The sequence below is a fragment of the Piliocolobus tephrosceles genome, chromosome 9 (genome assembly GCF_002776525.5).
Source record: "Piliocolobus tephrosceles isolate RC106 chromosome 9, ASM277652v3, whole genome shotgun sequence".
Taxonomy (NCBI): Eukaryota; Metazoa; Chordata; class Mammalia; order Primates; family Cercopithecidae; genus Piliocolobus; species Piliocolobus tephrosceles.
This window is the reverse complement of record NC_045442.1, coordinates 110,980,713-111,001,788: the sequence shown is the minus strand read 5'-3', so window position 1 is coordinate 111,001,788 and position 21,076 is coordinate 110,980,713. Positions and strand designations below refer to the sequence as shown.

General features: G+C 40.6%; 1 pseudogene; it reads left to right on the top strand.

Moving 5' to 3' along the window:
* LOC111549961 overlaps positions 1-18,702 on the top strand; it is a 53,815-nt pseudogene extending 35,113 nt beyond the window's left edge.
* Positions 18,703-21,076: the final 2,374 nt, after the last annotated feature.

Sequence of the window (21,076 nt, the reverse complement as noted above, 5' to 3'; positions counted from 1 at the left end):
ACAAAACCTGGGACCAGAGAAGTGGGGCATTGCTATAAAAATACATAAAACTGTGGAGGCAGCTTTGGAACTGGGTAATAGGTAGAGGTTGAAACAGTTTTGAACTGAAGGCTGAGAAAGCATCAATTGCTAGAATGGAACATTAAGATGATTCTGGTGCAGGCTCAGAAGAGAATATCTGTGGGGAAAGTCTGAAACTTTCTAGAGATTACTTAAGTGGTCATGATTAAAATTTTGGTGGAAATAGGGATAGAAAAGGCAATTCTAATGAGGTCTCAGATAGAAAGAAGAGACAGGTATTGGGAACTGTAATAAAGGTCAACCTTGTTATAAAGTGACAAAGAACTTGGCTGAGTTGTGTCCTAGGACTTTATAAAGACAGAATTTAAGAACAATGAGCTAAGATATCAAGTGGAAGAAATATCAAAGCAGCAACGCATCCAGGATGCTGTGTGGCTTCTTTTAACCATACATCATAAAATGTGAGCAGAGAGAAATAATTTAAAGATGAAATGTATAATTAAAAGGAACTCATCACATAAAGATTTGGCCATGTGAGGAATAAAAAAGTCTTTTTTAAAATTCTCAGCCTGGCTATGTAAAGAATTAAAAAGTCTGTTTAGGAGAGAATATCCAGGGTACAACCAAGTGGACCTTTGATAAGATCAGTATGGAGAGAAGGAAGCCAGCTGCTATGCATTAAGACAATGAAAGAATGTCCCCAACAGCATTTCAGAGATCTTTGAGGCTGCCTCTCTCATTACAGACCCAGAGAAGAGCCTTGAGGGCAAGGTTTCCAGAGAGGAGCCTCAAACCACCTCAAGTGCCTGTTTCTTGCATTCTGGTACAGTGCTCCTTGGCTGCACCAGTCACTGCTCAAGTGGGCCCAGGTGCTGCTCAGGTCACCCCTTCAGAAGGCACAAGTCGTGAATCTTGGTGGCATCCATGTGGTGCTAACTCTGCAGAGGTACAGAGTGCACAAGCTGTGGGGCCATGATGGTCTTCAGCTAGATTTCAAAGGATGTATCTGCCTGGGGGCCCAGGCAGAAATCTGCCACAGGGTCAGAGCTGCCACAGAGAGTCCCCACTATGGCTGCGCCTGGTGGAGCCATGGGAGTGGAGCCACCCCCAAGATCTCAGCACTGTAACACTGCCTGTGTGCAACGCCAGCCTGGGAAAGCTTCAGGCATGTGACTCCCATCTGTGCAATTAGATGTGTGGGCTGAGCCCAACAAAGCCATAGAGGCCTCAGGAGTCCCAGCTCTGCGCCAGTATGCTCAAAGGTGAGACATCGAGTCCAGGAAGATTTTTCTGGAGCCTTAAGATTTAATGTTGTTCGCCCTGTCAGGTTTTGCCCTTATAAAAAGTTACCTCATTTTTTTTTTATTTTCTTTACTCCCTTTTTGGAAATGAGAACATCTGTCCTATGCCTGTCCCACAGTTGTGTTTTGGAAGTACATTGCTTGTTTGATTTCACAGGCTTGCGGCTGGAGAGCACTTTGCCTCAGAATGAATTGTGCCATGATGTTTAGGTGAGACTTCTGACTTTTCAATTGATACTGGAACTAGTTAAGGCTTTGGGGGCCATTGGGATGAAATTCATCTATTTTGTAGGTGAGAAGGACATGAGTTTTAGAGAGCTAGAGGCCCTTTGGAATGCCATGATTTGAATATTTTTATCTCCTTCAAAATTTATGTTTAAATTTAGTTGCCATTGCAACAGCATTGAGAGGTGGGACTTTAAAAGGTGATTGCTGGGAAGACAAGTTAGGCCCTTCTTTCTGCTATGGGATGACTCAGCAAAAAATCCCTCACCAGATGCTGGTCCCCCATTCCTGAACTTTTCAGCCTCCAGACCTGTGAGCCAACACATTTCTGTTCATTCTAAATTACTCAGTCTGTAGTATTTTGTTATAGCAGCCCAAAATGAACTAAGATGCTGGTGGAACCAGAAATACAAACACAAGTTTACAGACTCCAAGTCGCATACCAAGAAGACTGTCATCTTCAACATGGAAATTACTTCTCCCACCCCTACCCTCTTCCACCTGGGGCACTCATAGATCCCAAGCCCAAAGTTTTGTCCTAGGATCAATTGCTTTTGTAAATGGTTTGTCATGAGTTTTAACTTGTGAGAAATAAAAACAAAACCTTAAGTCACTAAACTGATTGAATGGACTCCCTCTTGGTCAAGGGGAACCCAAAGAAACCTTAAAAATGGAGTTCCTGGCCAGGATGTGATGGGAGGTCAGACACATCTTAAAATGCCCATTTCTTATTAACCTTTAACCAGAATTCTTTCCTACGGAGGAAGCAGAAACCAGCTCTGTAAAACTAGAAACAGATGACTTATTCTTTTATTGTCTTTAGCCAATCAACTGATGTCGTCACCAGACACCCCCACCCTCCTCACAGTTTTGACATGACAGCTTGCCAGTTTCACAATGCATCCCTTCCTCATAAGAGACCACCCACCACAAAGTGGTTCTGTCCAGTCTATAGAGGATGCACAGCAAGAGTTTTCGTATCCTCTGCTTCACCTTTTGGGGTCCGAGGGCTGAAAACTCCACCTTTGGGTTATGCCAACACTGCCATTTTTTTTTCATACATGAGACCCACAAAGAGGCATGAAACTCAATTGCACATGTACATGTTTCTCTTTTCAGAAATATTTATGACTCCTCCTACAGCATATTGAATATGTATATAGCTAGCTAATAAATTCTCCATAAATTCCTGTCTTATTCTTTCCTCCCTCAAAGTGCTTGCTCTCAACTTTGGCTGGCTTCTCAGTCTTCAGGATGGCTAGCCTACAGGCTACAACCCTCTATGAGAACTAAAGGTCTCCTTTTCAAATTTATGAACCTCCTCATTCTTCAGTTGACCCTTGCATCACATGGATAACTATATACAGTAGCTATTGTCATCCCCAGTAATAGACAACATTCTGAAACATTAGGTAATTAACGTGAATATATAATCCTGCTCACCATCTTTTCCCCTCCAAGATTTCACATTTTTACACAAGTAATAAATAGAGGAGATAGGACCCAAACCTAAATGTTCTCCCTGCTAGTAAAGAGCTCTTTCTACTGCATCTTACTGCTATATCCAGAACTTTGCCAATCCCACTGAAATCTGTCTTTGTTGTTCTTTCTTATTGCTGACATTTAACAAATACCACTGGGGGGTGTGTTCTGTTTGTCTCCTAATGCTGAAATACGTTGTAGAGTTCTCAAACACTGGTGGTGTGTGCCTGCTTTGTTTCTATTTGGCCAGCCATGCTGACAGCACATGTACCAGCATGTGGAGAGACAGAATAAGATCCAGCCCTTTGATATGCATCTTGCCTCACTTTGGCACCATCCAGGCACCACCACATTCAAGAATCAGTCCAAATGGGCCTTTTTGTAAGAAAAAAAGTAGCCGTTTTTAAATCTGTTATTGTTCAAAACCACTCAGTACAATGATTTTAACTAGTAAAATTCAACCCAATCAAGAACTTTTTTTCTTCTGTGGGGCAAATACAGCAGATAGATCAAAAAAAAAAAAAAAAAAAAAAAAAAGCAAGCACAGAGAAAAATGTACTTTTTTTTTTTTTTTTTTTTTTTTTTTTTTGAGACGGAGTCTCGCTCTGTCGCCCAGGCTGGAGTGCAGTGGCCGGATCTCAGCTCACTGCAAGCTCCGCCTCCCGGGTTCCCGCCATTCTCCTGCCTCAGCCTCCCCAGTAGCTGGGACCACAGGCGCCTGCCACCTCGCCCGGCTAGTTTTTTGTATTGTTAGTAGAGACGGGGTTTCACCGTGTTAGCCAGGATGGTCTCAATCTCCTGACCTCGTGATCCGCCCGTCTCGGCCTCCCAAAGTGCTGGGATTACAGGCTTGAGCCACCGCGCCCAGCCGAAACAAGGTACTTTTTAAAAGAAAATCTATAATGTGTACATATCTAAGTATACAATCAAGTTTTTTAATTTCTCATCTATTGATATGAAACAGACCCCTATTGTCCATATTATCTTGATGTAAATATCAGTATTATTCCTATTTTTGAAAAATAGCATTCCCTTCAAACACCATTATACATGTGCCTGCATGTAGATACCACACACACAAATTATACATACACAACATATTTCTACTGTTAAATTTAGCAAGATCAACACCAGCCTGGGAAAAGCACCATCGTCTACCAATGGTCACAAGCATGGTGGGATATCAGGGATATCAGACAAGATCTCAGGACCTCAAATCATCTTGACTTGAACTTCAGTAAGAAATGTCACCGAATGTGCCTCCTATTGGACATACAGCTGACCGTTAGAAACACCTGGTAATAAATAAATTAACATATGTGCTACACATTAGTTACATAATATCAGTATCCTATTTGTCTTCCCAAATGACTTGTGATGGTTCATGTTACATGTCAACTTGACTGTGCTAAAGGGTGCCCAGACAGCTGGTAAAACATTATTTCTGGGTGTGTATGGGAGAGTATTTTCAGAAGAGTTGACCATTAGAATCAGGAGACTGAGTAAAGAAAATTGCCCTCACCTATGAGGGTGAGCATCATCCAATCCACTGAAGGCCTGAATAGAACAAAAAGGTGGATGAAGGGAGAAGGTGTTCGTGGCATTAGCTGGGACACCCATCTTCTCCTGCCTTCAAATGTTGGCACTCCTGGTTCATAGGCTTTTGCACTTGGATTGCTATTTTTACCATTGGCTCCCCTTGTTCTCAGGTGTTCAGACTAAGACTGGAATGACACCACGATTTTTTCCGAGCCTACAGTTTGCAGACAGCAGATGATGGGAGTTGTCAGCCTCTGTAATCATGTGAATCAACCCCACATAATAATTCTCTTTCAATCTCTATATATCCTGTTGGCTTTATTTCTCTGCAGAATCCTGAGTAACACATTTACTTTAGTTTTGGGGCATTTGCCACTTTCACCTGTTTTAGACTTTCTTTTCCCTAAAAAGAGGAATCCAGATAAGACATTCATCATTTATTTCTTGCTCATTTATTTATGTGACAAATGTTTATGGATCACCCACCATAGCCAGAACCTGCTGATGTTCCAGCACTGGAAGATAGAGGAGATAAACATTGGAAAAATAAACACATAGGTAAATATTTAGAAGTAGGCATTGTGATAAGTGCTATGCAGAAAATGCATGTGGTCAAGGTGAAAATAGGGACATGACTGGGTTGGCTGCAGGGGATCAGGGAAATGATTATAAGATCAGTGTGCAACATTCTCCTAATCTAGCATGAGATACAAGTTGTTTAACCATGTATTCTGTTGAAAGAAGAAACACTGACAGGAAGTTGCATATTTTTCTAACAAATGCTAGGGAAGAGCCCTAACCTACAGGTCCCTTTGAATGAAGAGGACAGAAGGTCTTTCTTATATTAGTCACTATGCCACACTGTGCAGTAGTGATCTGCCTGGGAGTCGACCCCTGACACAAAGGGAGCCTTGCATATGGGTGAAGCATAAATTGAGCCAATGGGCTACAACAGGACATGGCCAAGTTATCCAGGCAGTTAGAGAGGAAGTTCATGCATTAATAATTATTCATAAATAATTAATACATTAATGCATTCATAATGTAGACTTTAGATCCAGATTTGAATACTACTCTTTTGCTTTTAGTTGTGTGACCTCAGGTAAATTATTTAAATTTTATAATTGGCTTACCTATAAAATGAAGACTGTAATAGTTCTTGGTATAGGTGTTCTTCCCGTTTGCTAGTTTTCCTTCTAATAGTCAGGACCCTCAGCTGTAGGTCTGTTGGAGATTGCTTGAGGTCCACTCCAGACCCTGTTTGCCTGGGTATCAGCAGCAGAGGTTGCAGAAGATAGAATATTGCTGAACAGCGAGTGTACTTGTCTGATTCTTACTTTGGAAGCTTCCTCTCAGGGGTGTACTCCACCCTGCGAGGTGTGGGGTGTCAGACTGCCCCTAGTGGGGGATGTCTCCCAGTTAGGCTACTCAGGGGTCAGGGACCCACTTCAGCAGGCAGTCTGTCCGTTCTCAGATCTCAACCTCCGTGTTGGGAGATCCACTGCTCTCTTCAAAGCTGTCAGACAGAGTCCTTCGCGTCTGCACAGGCCTCTGCTGCTTCCCCTGTTGTTTCTTAGCTGTGCTGTGTCCCCAGAGGTGGAGTCTACAGAGGCAGGCAGGTTTCCTTGAGCTACTGTGAGCTCCACCCAGTTCGAGCTTCCCAGCGGCTTTGTTTACCTACTTAAGCCTCAGCAATGGCGGGCGCCCCTCCCCCAGCCTCGCTGCTGCCTTGTGGTTAGATTGCAGACTGCTGTGCTAGCAATGAGGGAGGCTCCGTGGGCGTGGGACCCTCCTGGCCAGGTGTGGGGCATATTCTCCTGGTGTGCCCGTTTGCTTAAAGCACAGTATTGGGGTGGGAATTACCCGATTTTCCAGGTGTTGTGTGTCTCAGTTCACCTGGCTAGGAAAAGGGATTCCCTTCCCCCTTGCGCTTCCCAGGTGAGGCAATGCCTCGCCCTGCTTCAGCTGTTGCTGGTCGGGCTGCGGCAGCTGACCAGCACCAATTGTCCGGCACTCCCCAGTGAGATGACCCCAGTACCTCAGTTGAAAATGCAGAAATCACCAGTCTTCTGTGTCGCTCGCGCTGGGAGTTGGAGACTGGAGCTGTTCCTATTCGGCCATCTTGCTCCGCCCTCTATAATAGTTCTTAACCGGTGGTAACCATTTTGGTGAGAAAGAGATGTGTTAATATGAATTAACGTGTACAAAACAATGCACCCAGCACATAGTAGATGCACAGTAAACAATTTTAAAAGCATGTGTCCTATATATAACATAAAATATTATTTTTATATTATATCATATCATATTAAAAGTATATATGTTCTTAACTGGAGCACTGTGTACTAAGCCTGCTTACTTGATCATATTAAATAACCCACTCAGACCTGTTTAGTTGATCATATTAACTATGAAAAATATATAACAGGACCCAGACAGCAGAGGAGCACAGAAGCTGACACAAGTAGAGAAAAAGCAGCAATTAAAAGTCATGAGTAAGCAGAAGGCATAGAAAAGGAGAGTAAGCTCACAAAAATGTCAGCAGGGTCAGAGACCATGAGAAGCTGAGAACCAGACTGGCAGCCCTGTGTTAGTATATTAACATATACTAACTAAAGTATATATGACTAAAGTATATATGACTTATACATAACTAAAGTATATATGACTTTATTCTGTTATGTTTTTCCTTCCTTCATGGGAAGTTATGATGCTACTAGATTTCCATATGTTAAGGGCATGCTCCATCAGTCACCCTCATGACTGACAGCATGGCTTCATCATATGGAAATGACAGAGTAGTTGCCAACAGCTCTAGGCTTGCATCTCCACAACGTTAAGTCCAATAGAGAAAGGTAACACATCTTTCTTTCAGCAGGTTCTGCAAGTGTCAAGAGATATCATCTCATTGGTTTTGATTGGGACTCTTGCTCACCCCTAAGCCAATCACTGTGACTAGGAGAACAATAAGCCAGACTTGAGTCATGTACTGTCCCTGCAGCCAAAGCTAATATCAATAATTCTCAAATTGAATTAACTGAGATTGGTGATAGGATGGTTCTCCAAAGAAAAAGTCAGGGTAGCAGTGGATACTAGCGACAAAACAATAATCTCTACCATGGATGGTATCAGGAATACCTGGGCAAATTTGCTTTTCTTGATATAAACAGAGGGCATATAACATGTCATCTTAACAGGTACATGGCAAAACCGGGTTCCCTCTTTATAACCTCTCAGACATGTGTAATTCACATTGGAAGCCGAACACGTTGACTCTGCAGATCACCTCTATACATTCCTGCCACCACCACCAGGAGATCTACTCTTTATCTTCAACGCTGCCTTAGTTGTAAGGGTTTGCTTTAGAAGTGTCTGCCAAAGTGCTCTGGGTCAAGTGTTGCAAAGAAAGTGACATTACACCTGAATTTTATGAAGGATAGATCTGGTACAATATTGATTTCCATCAAATGAAGAGTTCTTGTGAATATATTTAATCGGGGTGCTTATATCATCATTTCAATGAACCTTTCTTAAAGTTAAATAGTTATGTTATAAAATTCCTAGCTGCAATGAGCATGACTTTTACTGTTCAAAGGGAGAAAACATCTGAGTGTTTCAGGCTCTGAGAAGAAATATAACATAAAGGTCAGGGGTGGTGTCTCATGCCTACAATCCAGCACTTTGGGAGGCCCCGAATGGTGGATCGCTTGAGTTCAGGAATTCAAGGCCAGCCTGTGCAACATGGTGAAACCCCATTTCTACAAAACAAACAAGCAAACAAACAAAAAATAATAGCCAGGCATGGTGGTGCATACCTATAGTTCCAGCTACTCAGGAGGCTGAGAACTGGGAGGATGACTTGACCCTGGGAAACCAGGGCTGCAGTGAGCTAAGATCACACCACTGCACTTCAGCTTGGGTGACAGAGTGAGGCCTTGTCTCAATAAAAAAAAAAAAAAAAAAAAAAGTAAATAAATACATAAATAAAATAAACAGACATACAATATGAGATCCCCTGGAAAATATTTCCTGTTACTGTTTAGGAGAGAATGCATGGAAAATTGAAATATTCAGAGTCAGAAAATTAGAGTACAGAACGCCAGATGAAAACACTTTTTAAGAAGTCAAGAAGAAGTAAAATAAAAGCATGTTAGAAAATACTCTTTCACAGTACTCCAATGTACTCTCTTATTCTCCATTAATTCCAACATTGCTTGGGAGCAAGGATCCAGCTTCTGTTTTTCAAATTCTAGAGAAGCTATCACTTCGAGCTTTTCCACCATTTCTATGTTTTTGCAGGATAGAAAGCAGTGACCATCATTTATTTACCTACATCCAAATATCAAAATACTCAACTTTAAAACTTGCATCTCTGCGCTCAAAAATGTAATCAGATGTCTACTAACATTTAGGAATCTACTTACTCTATTAACAGGACAAGCTGTCCTCTTCATTTTGTCTCTAGCACCAAATCAGGCACTGTTGTAATAGAATTCCTGTGCTTGTGTCCTTTGGCGTGCACAAGCTGGGGTGCAATATAGATTGTTATCACCACAGCAAGAATACAAAGAATTCTAAGCCCTCCAAGGAAGAACTGGTCTTCAAATGCAATGATGGGAAAAAAAATGAAAAATCCATACACCTCTAGATCTTTTCTTACATTTTCCCTCGGGGTCTATTCTTCCTACATACCTTCTGCAAGCAAGGTGCCAACTCTTCAATTTTAGCAGCCGCTATTATCTCCAAGCTTCCTCTTTTTTTTTTTTTTTTTTCCATTTTAGAATCACATTTTATTTCCTTACGCTAACTGAAATAACACACTTCACACTTTCCACTTTTGCAGCTGGGTCTGTCACATGTGTCCACTCACAGGGTTTACTTTATCTGTATCTCATCAACTTGCTCTTCACTTTCTGTTTTCTGATGAAGCACCACAGTGGGATCTGCATTCACCTTTTCAAGGTTTTCCTGCAAGGAATTAAGAGATGATTATCCAGTCCTATAAAGTCATCTTGGGAGCTTCTGTGTAATAAAAATCTTGTGTTGTTAATTTGATCGAAAGCTTTCTGAGGAATAAGAATTTTCCTTTCTCTTTTTTGAATCAGGGAAGTAGGGCTGTTTCTCTTCCCTTTAATCATGAGTTTTCCGTGGATTTTTTCTATTTTCTAATATGAAAAACCAAATTTCAAAACCTTAAACTTGAATGGACTATTAAATGCCAAGACTTGCTTTAGGAGTTTCACACACAAAAAATAAATAAATAAATAAAAAGGAAGTAGAGACTGGAAATGGGGCATAAGGGGCATAAGAAAGGGGCATAAGAATGTCTGAATGGAATAAACAGTTCACTCCGTTAAAGAGATCAAAAGAGAACTGACTGAAGTCTTGGGAGCATCATCTGCAGAATGGCTGAGGTAATGCTATAAAGCAAAGTTTAAATGTGCTGTACGTGGTTATGAAAATAAAAAGATATACACAAATCTGTGTCCTGGAATGCTGGAATCCATAATGCTACCAAAGACCACCTCTCAACCAAAGGACAGGAGAGGTAAACTGCAAATACGAAAGCATAAATGAGATTGAAAATGGCATTCCCAGCCAGGTGCAGTGGCTCATGCCTATAATTCTAGCACTTAAGGGAAACCAAGGTGGGAGAATTGCTTGAGCCCAGGAGTTCAAGACCAGCCTGGCCAATGTAGCGAGACCTTGTCTCTACAAAAAATTTAAAAATCAGCTTGGTGTGGTGGCACATGCCTGGGGTCCCAGCTACTTGGGAGGCTGAGGTGGGAGGATCAATTGATCCCAGGAGGTTGAGGCTGCCGTGAGCTGTGGTTGTACTGCACTCCAGCCTGGAAGACAGAGCAAGACCCTGAAAAAAAAAAAAAAAAAAAGAAAGAAAGAGAAAAAGAAAAGAAATGAAAATGTCGCTCCCTGTATGCTTTGGGAAAAAATTTCAAATAAATCTTACGTAGACTTCCCTACCCATTTCGAAAGGCTGTTTCCTGCTCACATCATCATCCCCTCAAAATGTGTAAAAATTACATGTCCTTTCTCTGCCATTTCTTTCCCTAATCCTTCCTCATCCTGTCAGTCTGACCTCTGCCTCCAAAATACCCAAGGGGTTCATCATTCTTAATTGTCCTTTTTCTTTCCCCTTACCTGATACTTTTGTCCCTAACCCTGTCTTCCTGGAAACCCCTTCGTCCAAATCTCAGTGGCACCAGAAGACGGGGCGCTGTCTCCTCTCGTCTCTCTTTTCTTCACTGCTTCTGCTTCATGGGCTCCATGCCCAGATCTCTTGCTCTCACGCAGCGCACCCAGACTATTTCCCTCTGAAATCTCAGTCTATTGGCCTCAATCCCGCAAAGTAAAAGCGTGCCCATATTTGTATCCAAGCTCACTGGTTTCCCCAAAGCTGCCATTCACCCCTCCACCTGCATTCCAGAAGATACCTTTAACTTCTTTTTCCTCCTAAGCCATTTACCTCTCTGCACATTCTGACTTCTGGCACTGGCACCCAAAACTACAAAGTTATTCATATTAACCTTTTATAGTCTTTTTCTTCTCCCTTTTGACTTGTAGTCACCAAGATCTTATTTTCTGTGTTCAACAACTCTAGTAATCTCCTGGTTCTCTTCAACGCTTACAGTCTCTCTCTATTCAAGCCAGGTATATTCAACATGGAGGTTCCCTCTTCCCTTTCCTATGTCGCCACATGTGCAGTAAAAAAGCAGGCAAGGTGGTGCCGGCCAGGTGACTATTTGCATAATAAAAGATTAGGGTAGAATGGCCAGCTTCTTCGCATGCTATGCAAATGGCACACCTGGTCCTACCAATCTCACGTGCCATATATAAATCAGACATTGCATCCTCAAGCTTGTCTATAAAACCCCGTGGATTTCACCATGGAACCAGACGACCCATCAGGACCCCCTCTCTCTGCAAGAGAGAGACCTTTTCTCTTTTCTCTCACCTATTAAACCTCCACTCTTAAACTCTCTTCTTGTGTGTCCACATCCTCGGTTTCCTTGCTATGAGATGACGAACCTCAGGTATTTAGCCCAGACAAACGACACCGCTTCATTACCAATCAGAACCTGGAGAAGAAGGAAGCCTGTGGCTCAGGCCTGTAATCCCAGCACTTTGGGAAGCCAAGGCGGGCAGATCACCTGAGGTCAGGAGTTCGAGACCAGCCTGACTGACATGGAGAAACTCTGTTGCTACTAAAAATACAAAAAATTAGCTGGGCGTGGTGGGTGGATGCCTGTAATCCCAGCTACTTGGGAGGCTGAAGCAGGAGAATCGCTTGAACCCTGGAGGCAGAGGTTGCAGTGAGCCGAGATTGCGCCACTGCACTCCAGCCTGCGCAACAAGAGTGAAACTTCATCTCAGAAAAAAAAAAAAAAAGGAAGCCTGAAGTTCAACTAGGTCAGCACCCCTGAACACGGAGTGCAGGATGAGAAGAGGAGAGATGGGATATGATTTGTGGGTGAGGGAACAAGTATAGATATTTCTGGGTAGGTAATTCCAGAGTTTGTATTTCTAGCTTGTTTGGCATTATGCTTTATAATTATCTCTGCGTATTAAGATATTTCTTTTGTTGGATCATTTTTTTCATGTCTTGCCAACCTTATCCTATTTAAGATTAATTGGTAAAACAAATCATGGATGCTGCCATGAGTTTCACTTTAACATAATGTTAAGATTTCGGAACCTGTTTTAATTTATGAAGTAATTTAAAACTAATATATGTGTCTTTTAGGTCACATCAGTATGTCAGCAATAGGTTCTAACCTTTCATTTAATCACTTGGCTTAAAGAAATTTTATATGTAGATATATTATGACAGAGATCTATGGTGAGCACTCTCATTTCCCAGCATTCATCCCAAACCATCGACTTTTCTCTTCAGCATGAAGTAAATGAAAGTGGGGAGGAAAATCACACAGAAGGAAGAGCTGTCTCATTTGATAAATGGAGTAAATGTGAATAGAATTCCATCTATTTGACAAATGGGCCTAATTTAACTCATGTCCTATGTCTGGTGGATTTCTCCACTTGGTGAACACATTAGTGTTTGTGGATTTTCTTGCCTCACTATGTAGAAAGGAATCCACAAGGTGACTCCTAGCTTTTCAGTTCAAACTAAGTGATGAGATATCACACACTGCCTAACAAACTGACAGACATTAAAATTATCATTCGTACATTTCAGGAGTTTGTAGGGATAAGAAGAGAGGTAGAGGGACAGGTTTAGGCCACATACCAAAGGGATCAGAATGGCATCAACTTACTCCATAACTACCCTAAAAGACAGAATAGGAAATTACCTACAAAATGTATAGGAAATGGTTTATCATTTAGAATTCTATTTCCAGTCAAATAATTAAAAGTGTAAGTATAGGCTAGACATTTTCAGACATGCAAGTTCTCAGGAGCAGTGTATTCCCTATGGACCATTTTTCAGGTTTTGGGAAGATATGTTTCACCAAAACGACAGTAAAAAGAGAGAGAGAGAGTAGGTCTTACGAACAGAGTACACAATGCAGAAAAAAGTGAAAAGAATTCCCAGGATGCTGTTGAACTAAAAGCTGTGCAGAAGGCCAAGGGTGCACCCAATCCCAATCCAGACTGGAGAAAAATAATGAACATTTCCAGAGATCAGCCTGCAGGACTGAAAAAGTAATAATAATAATAAAGGGAGCTGACTTGTGACCTGATGTGTTTGATTATGTGAGAGGCAGCTACTCTTACACAATCTATTTCAGAAAATTAAGATAAGAAGAAACTAACCAGTTTGCATAATCTGACTAGAATGACACTGATATCAAGAATGCACAAAGACTGGCAGAAAAAAAGATAATTGTAGATTATCTATGAGTATTATAAAATTTGAGAGAACATATTAGTGAATAAATGCGACAAAGTATTAAACTAGCACTATCAATTGACATTTATTCCAGGAATTTAAGGTAGTTCAAAATTTAGAAAATTTGTACATGATCAGCCACAATAACAGATTAAAGAAAAAACACATAATTTAAAAAGGATTAAAAAGGCATTTAATAAAACTTGGCATTCATTAATAATTGTAAAAAACAAAAATATTTGCAATGTATATCTCATAAAGATATTGTATCCAGACTATATCAAGGAATATAATTTAATAATAACAAAACAAGCTAATTAAAAAATACATAAAATGTTTGAACAGATATTTCAGTGAAAAAATATACAAATGGCAAATACGCTCATGAAAAGATGCTTACAAATTAAAACCATGATGATATATCAATTTTTTTTTTTTTTTTTTTTTGAGACAGGGTCTCACTCTGTTGCCTAGATTGGAATGCAGTGGCATGATCTTGGCTCATCAACCTCCACCTCTCAAGCTCAAGAGATCCTCCCACCTCAACCTCCTGAGCAGCTGGGGCTACAGTCAATACAGTTCTTGAATGACTAGAACTAAAAGAAAAAAAAAAGGCAATACCAAGTGTTAGCATGAATGAGGAAAAACTGTCATGGCTGGTGGTAACACAAAATGGTATAGCTACCTTGTCTTATTTTTAATTTTAATTTAATTTAATTTAATTTAGAGACAGAATCTCTCTCTGTTGCCAGACTGGAGTGCAGTGATGCGATCTTGGCTTACTGCAACCTCCACCTCCTGGGTTCAAGCGCTTCTCCCGCCTCAGCCTCCCAAGTAGCTGGGACTACAGTCGTGCGCTACCACACCCAGCTAATTTTTTTGTATTTTTTAGTAGAGACGAGATTTCACCATGTTGACCAGGATGGTCTCGATCTCCTGACTTTGTGATCTACCCACCTGGGCATCCCAAAGTGCTGAGATTGCAGGCGTGAGCCATCGTGCCCAGCCTTTCTTAACACTTTTTACTTTTATTGATTTAGGGAATACAAGTACATTTTTATGACATGGACATACTGCATAGTGGTGAAATCTAGGTTTTCAGTGTAACCATCACACAAATAATGAACATTGTATACAACAGGTAATTTTTCGGCCTTCCCCCTCTTCCCACCTTTTGGAGTCTCCAGTGTCTACTTTTTCACTCTCTATGTCCAAGTGTATGTACAGCCACTTTGAAAAAGAGTTTGGCAGCTCCTTATAAGTTAAACACACACTTACCATATGACTCGTCAGTTGCATGATATTTATCCAAGAGAAATAAAAGCATGCACCCACAAAAAAGCTATATGCAATGTTTATAGCAACTTTATTAATAATACTTACAGTAATCATGTTTTTACATCTGTCTATATTCTATGATGCTTCACTATCTTGGGAATTTATGGATTCACGGAGAGACCTTCCCTTCTTGGGTTAGCTAATCCCTAGAGACGGCAAACAACTCACCCTGGGATACTACTCCACTGCCCTAAATCAACCCAAAGCCAGATATGAAAACAAGGAGAGACCACCCCTGTGGCCTAGAGCCTGCTGAAATTCTTCACTCGAATCCTAAACCTGCCCAGCTGCTTGGCCTGTCTTTCTCATTCCTTTCTGTGAAAACTACAATCAAGACTGTGCCTCTGCCCTCTCCTCTCTGCTTCTCCCTCCTGACTGACCCAGGTGCTTCCCGGTGTGGTCCTGCCTACCACGGCATGACCCCTTCTCTTGGAAACTGTGAATAACAAAGTACCTTCCCGATGGCAGTTGTCTCCTGATCTGTTGGCTTCACCAAACCTGAAAAAAACAATATCATTGGTACCTTTTAAGGCAGTATTCATTACTGGAAACACTCAAATGTCTGTCAATTGTTGAATAGATAAGATACTGTGATGCATTACTACAATGGAATCCTGCCCAGCCATGAAAAGGCACAAGCTACTGACAACATGCAACAAAACAATGATGCTAGGTGTAAAAAGAGCCACTGAAGGTTGGGCATGGTGGCTCACATGTATAATCCCAGCACGCCGGGAGACTGAAGTAAGGGGATTGCTTAAGTCCAGGTGTTCAAGACCTGCCTGGGCAACACAGTACGACCCTGTTCCCCCGCCATACACACACACAAACACACACACACACACATACATTAGCCAGGCACGGTGGGTAACACCTGTAGTTCCAGTTACTTCAAAGGCTGAGGCGGGAGGATTGCTTGAGCCCAGGAGTACATGGCTGCAGTGAGCTATGATCACCTGGGCATTAGAGCGAGACTCTATCTAATTTTTTTAAAAAAGCCATTCACAAGGGGCTACATGCTCTTTGATTTCATTTAGATGATATTCTGGAAAATGCAAAACTAGTAACAGAAAGTAAGTCAAGGATTGCCAGGAGTTAGTGGGGACAAGCTTAACTGCAAAGTGCCATAAAGGGATAGTTTAGAGTGATGGAAATCTATATCTTGAGTGTGGTAGTGATTATGTAGCTGCATGCATTTGTCAAACTCTGTAAAGACAGGCGAAAAGGGTGAATTTTACTAAATATAAATTGTATTGGTTTTCTATTTCTGCTATGACAAATTACTACCAACTAAGTGACTTAAAACAACACAAATTTATTATCTTACAGCTTTATAAAAGTCTGACATCCATGTCCCTGGACTAAAATCTGAGTATTGGCAGCATTTTGTCTCTTTCTAGAGACTTTACAGGAGAATCTGCTTCCTAGTCTAAGCATGACCACCTGTATCTTTCCTTATATTTCTCTATATATCCTTTAATCACAGCCTGGAAAGCTTCTCTGATTTAAAAAACTTATGTGATTATTTGAGCCTAAAAAGATAAGCCAGAGCCAGGCACGGTGGCTCATGACTGTAATCCCAGCACTTTGGGAGGCCGAGGTGGGTGGATCTAAAGGTCAGGAGTTTGAGACCAGCCTGGCCAATATGGTGAAACCCTGTCTCTACTAAAAATGCAAAACTTAACCGGGCATGGTGGCGGGCGCCTGTAATCTCAGCTACTCTGGAGGCTGAGGCAGGAGAATCGCTTGAACCCGGGAGATGGAGGTTGCAGTGAGCTGAGATTGCTCCACTGCACTCCAGCCTGGGTGACAGAGTGAGACTCCATCTCAAAAAAAGGAAAAAAAAAAAAAAAAAAAAAAAGAGAAGCCAGGATAATCTGCCCATCTCATGTTTCTTAATGTAACCACATCTGTAGTTTCTGTTTTGGTGAGCCAGGTTGAGCCTGTAATTTGCATTTTGAACAGGTTCTCAGATGATCCTGATGCCACTCATCAAGAGACCACATTTTGGGGCACACTTATGGAGACATCCAAGAGAATCTATGAGCCACTAGAAATAAGAATGTTTAGCAAGGTTGCCGAATACAAAACCTACATAGAAAGTAAATCACATACTATCCGACAGTCATGTACAATTAGAAACTGCAGGCTTACACAGCATGGCTGGTGACATTAGCTATCACTCACTCTTCTCTCTCTAATGAGGATACAATGGACTACAAAAGACTGAACTATATCTGCTTCTATTTCCAACAGACTTACATTCAACTTTCGCTCACACACACACAGCTGGGAAAATTTTGTTAGTCTTTATCTATTTTATTTGTATGTGTGTGTATATATATATTTTTGGAACAGTTTCTCATATGTGTGTGTGTATATGTGTGTGTGTGTGTGTGTGTGTATAAAATGTGTGTGTGTGTTTTTAGAGATAGGGTCTTGCTCAGTTGCCCAGGCTGGAGGTACAGTAGCATGATCAGAACTCACTGCAGCCTCCAACTGTTGGGCTCGAGTGATCCTCCTGTCTCAGCCTCCTGAGAGGCTAGGACTACAGGCATATGCCACCATGTCTGACTAATTTTTATTTTAAAAAATGTTTTATAGAGACAGGGTCTTGTTATGTTGCCCAAGCTGGTCTTAAGCTCCTGGCCTCAAGTGATCCTCCCTACTTGGCCTCCCAAAGTGTTTGGATTACAGGCATGAGTCACTATAACTTGCCAGTTTTTTTTAAGCAGTTAATATAAAATTATAGCATGAAAATAAAAGCAACCTGAATTTAGTAACACAGCTGGAACAATCTGCAGTAGTGGTGGCAGTGGTGAGAGAAAAGGTCTAATTTAAACAATTTTCTGAGTTGTTGGTCGTTCACTTTTCTCATGGTGATGAAAGTAGACATTTTTTCAAAGGGGACAAGAAGCTGCTGGAGGTTTGCTGCTCCCAAGGATCTGGGGATCTTTGCACTACCCCAAGATCTGAGTGAGTCATATTAAAAATAACGTAAGTCATATTAAAAGTATGAAAAGTAACGGCAAAAACTGTAATTACTTTTGCACCAACTGAATACATTTGAAAAATGTCAATGTTCAATCCTAAGCCTGACAAAAACTGACAAATAGGGAGCTTATGTACTCAGTAAGAGTCTCCTGTTTGTCTCTAAGAGACGTCTCATTTTGCAGACATGTGGAACTACCCTCTTTCCGCAAGCACTGGTTCCCATGTTGAAGCTTGCTAGACATGACAATGGGTTTGACTCAATTCAAAACTTCTTTTATTCGCGTAAGAATTTCATGAGGCTTCTTAACCAAGGATGCCAGAATTTCCAGGAAGGAACAGAGATTCTTCAGGCAATTTTCCCAAATGGAGCAGCATGTTGTATGAGATGTGTGAATTGTGATGTTGGTACTTGTATGTACTGAGTTTCCCAGGGAGTGGGATAATCAGTCAGACAGATTAAACCCTGGAAATTCTGATGAATGTGCTTGACGCAGCAGTTATGGACCAGTCCTGCATGAAAGATGGTGTCACTGTAGATGACGTCACTCTCTAGAATGAAATTCATGACTTGGTACCAGATCCTGTCATTGATGCCACACTGTTCAATTCTTGGGGGAGCCGATGAATGGAATGAAATAAGATAGAACTTACTGGACTATTCATATCACTCCAGAACCTTACGTTAGTTTTAAAAGAAACGTATGTCATACCTCCTATGATGACTTGATGAGGACAGTTGTGAAAGTCTTCAAGCCAGGAAAATTTGTGACAACCTTGTTAGCTAATCAGAGCTCTAAATGTCACACCATGTTTTCTTCACCCCAGAATACTGAAGGTTTTAAATGTCTTGATTGCCAGAGTGCTATGTTCAATGATTACAATTTTGTTTTTACCAGTTTTGCAAAGCAGCAATGACAACAGAGACTTGATTAAGAAAAATGAAGAAAGAAATGCAAAAAGAGAACACATGTAGAAGGGAGTGGCTGCTTTCTAGATGTTCATACCAGGGACCATGCTACCTGGTTGTTGCAGAAAGCCTTAGATATAATCATAGTGCAATCATTTTGAACTGTTTGCATTATTATATGAAGGAGTTAGATATCTTGCATGAATGCTCCCTTCTGTGTTTAGATGTTCTCCGTCACTCTTGCTGGGAAATTGAAGTACGTGTAGTAAAAAACACCTCTTACGATATAAAACTTTGCAACACTTGTGAAAACAATTCAATTTAGTTCATGTGCATATAATATTTCTCCAAGTATCATCCAAACTTTCCTGCACACAAGGATTTTGTTCCAATTAGGTGTTGGTCTCAGCCTAACCATCTGAGACTGTTCTGTTAAATGGCTACCAGAATTTTACATCCAGTTGCCTCTATGTTCTAACACACATTCTTTACTGTTACTGAAGCCAATTTCTACTTTATACAGAATTTTTTGCCACTATAATTAAAATTTTTCTTCCATGAGTCAAGCCCTCTTATGAAAATGATTTCAGCTACTCATTTTGTGTATGCCTCTTTTAATGTTATTGGTCCCTGCATCTGTAGTACTTTAATTGATTTATTCTCTCACCATGATGTATTCCCCAAGCCCACCAAATAAAGCTATGCACTAAAAAAAAAAAAAAAGAAATTGCACTAACAAAAAGATCACATTCGCGATAAAAAAAATAAGGTACCTAGAAATAGACTTAACAAGAAATATGCAAGATCTCTGTTGAGGAATGTATAAAATATTTGTGAAGGACATAAAGAATCCAAATAAGTGAAAAGATAACATGCTCGTGGTTTGGAGGAAATATGAGAAAAGTGTTCATTTTCCCCAAATTACACTGTAAGTTTCATGCAGTCCCAATCAAGATCTCAACAAGGTTTCTGTCAAACTTCAAATGCGCTTCTAAAATTTATACAGAAAACTTACTTACCAAGAATAGTTACCACAATTTTGAAGAACAAACAAAATTGGGGAATTTTAGCCAACAAAGAATTAGTTTTCTGAATATCTAAAGAATTTGTATGACCCAATCAGAATAAAACATCTCAATAGAAAAAAAAAAAATAAGCAACTGATGCAAAGGAAACTAGCATAGCCAAAGCACTTATGAAAGATTGCATCAGGAAAACTCCAGTTAAAACAACAGACTATTATGTCCTATTCATCTTTCAGGAAAAATTTAAATGTCTGACAAAATTATGTTAGTGAGAATTTGGAAAAACAGGAGCACCAATTCCTGGTGGTGGATATATAAATGTATACAAATGCTTTGGAAACTATATAAGTCCATTTCCATGTTGCTAATAAAGACATACCCAAGATTGGGTAATTAATAAAGAAAAAGAGGTTTAATAGGCTCACAGTTCCCTGTGGCTGGGAAGGCCTCACAATTACGGTGGAAGGTGAAAAGCAAGTTTTACATGGTGGCAGGCAAAGAGGGAATGAGAACCAAGCAAAAGGCGTTTCCTCTTATAAAACCATCAGATCTTGTGAGATTTATTCACTACCATAAAAACAGCATGGGGAAACCACCCCATGATTCCATTATCTCCCACCAGGTCCCTCCCATGACACATGGGAATTATGGGAGCCACAATTCAAGATGAGATTTGGGTAAGGGCACAGACAAATCATATCAGAAATCATCTTGAACAATCTAATTGTTGCAAATGCTCTTGCTCAATGATCTAGGAATCCCACTTACAGGTGCAAATCCCGAAGAAACTGGCATTCAATGAGATTCGTTCTCATTGTGTATATTAGTGAATAAATAGAAACAACCTAAATGTCCATCCACAGGAGAACAGATAAATAAATTGTGGCATAGTTATCTAATGCAATATTACATAACAGAAAAAATGAATAAATTGAATCTGTAAGGATGGCATGAGAAAATCTAAAAAGTATAATGTTGGGAAGAGGATGAAAAAGCAAATTTCAGAGTATATAAATTTATCAAATTCGCATAAAATTTAAAATGTTGCACCTAATTTCTATGCACTGTTTACACACATAAAAATATGTTTATCAATGCAAAACCATGGATAAGAATGGTAAACATGAGGTCCTCTTACCGGTTAACTGAGGAATGAGTGAATAACATGGATTCAAAAAGGATGATGTGACCGGGTGTGGTGGCTCAAGTCTGTAATCCCAGCACTTTGGGAGGCTGAGGCAGGTAGATCACCTGAGGTCAGGAGTTCAAGGCCAGCCTGACCAACATGGTGAAACCCCATCTCTACTAAATACAAAAAATTAGCCAGGCATGGTGTGCATGTCTGTAATCCCAACTACTTGGGAGACTGAGGCAG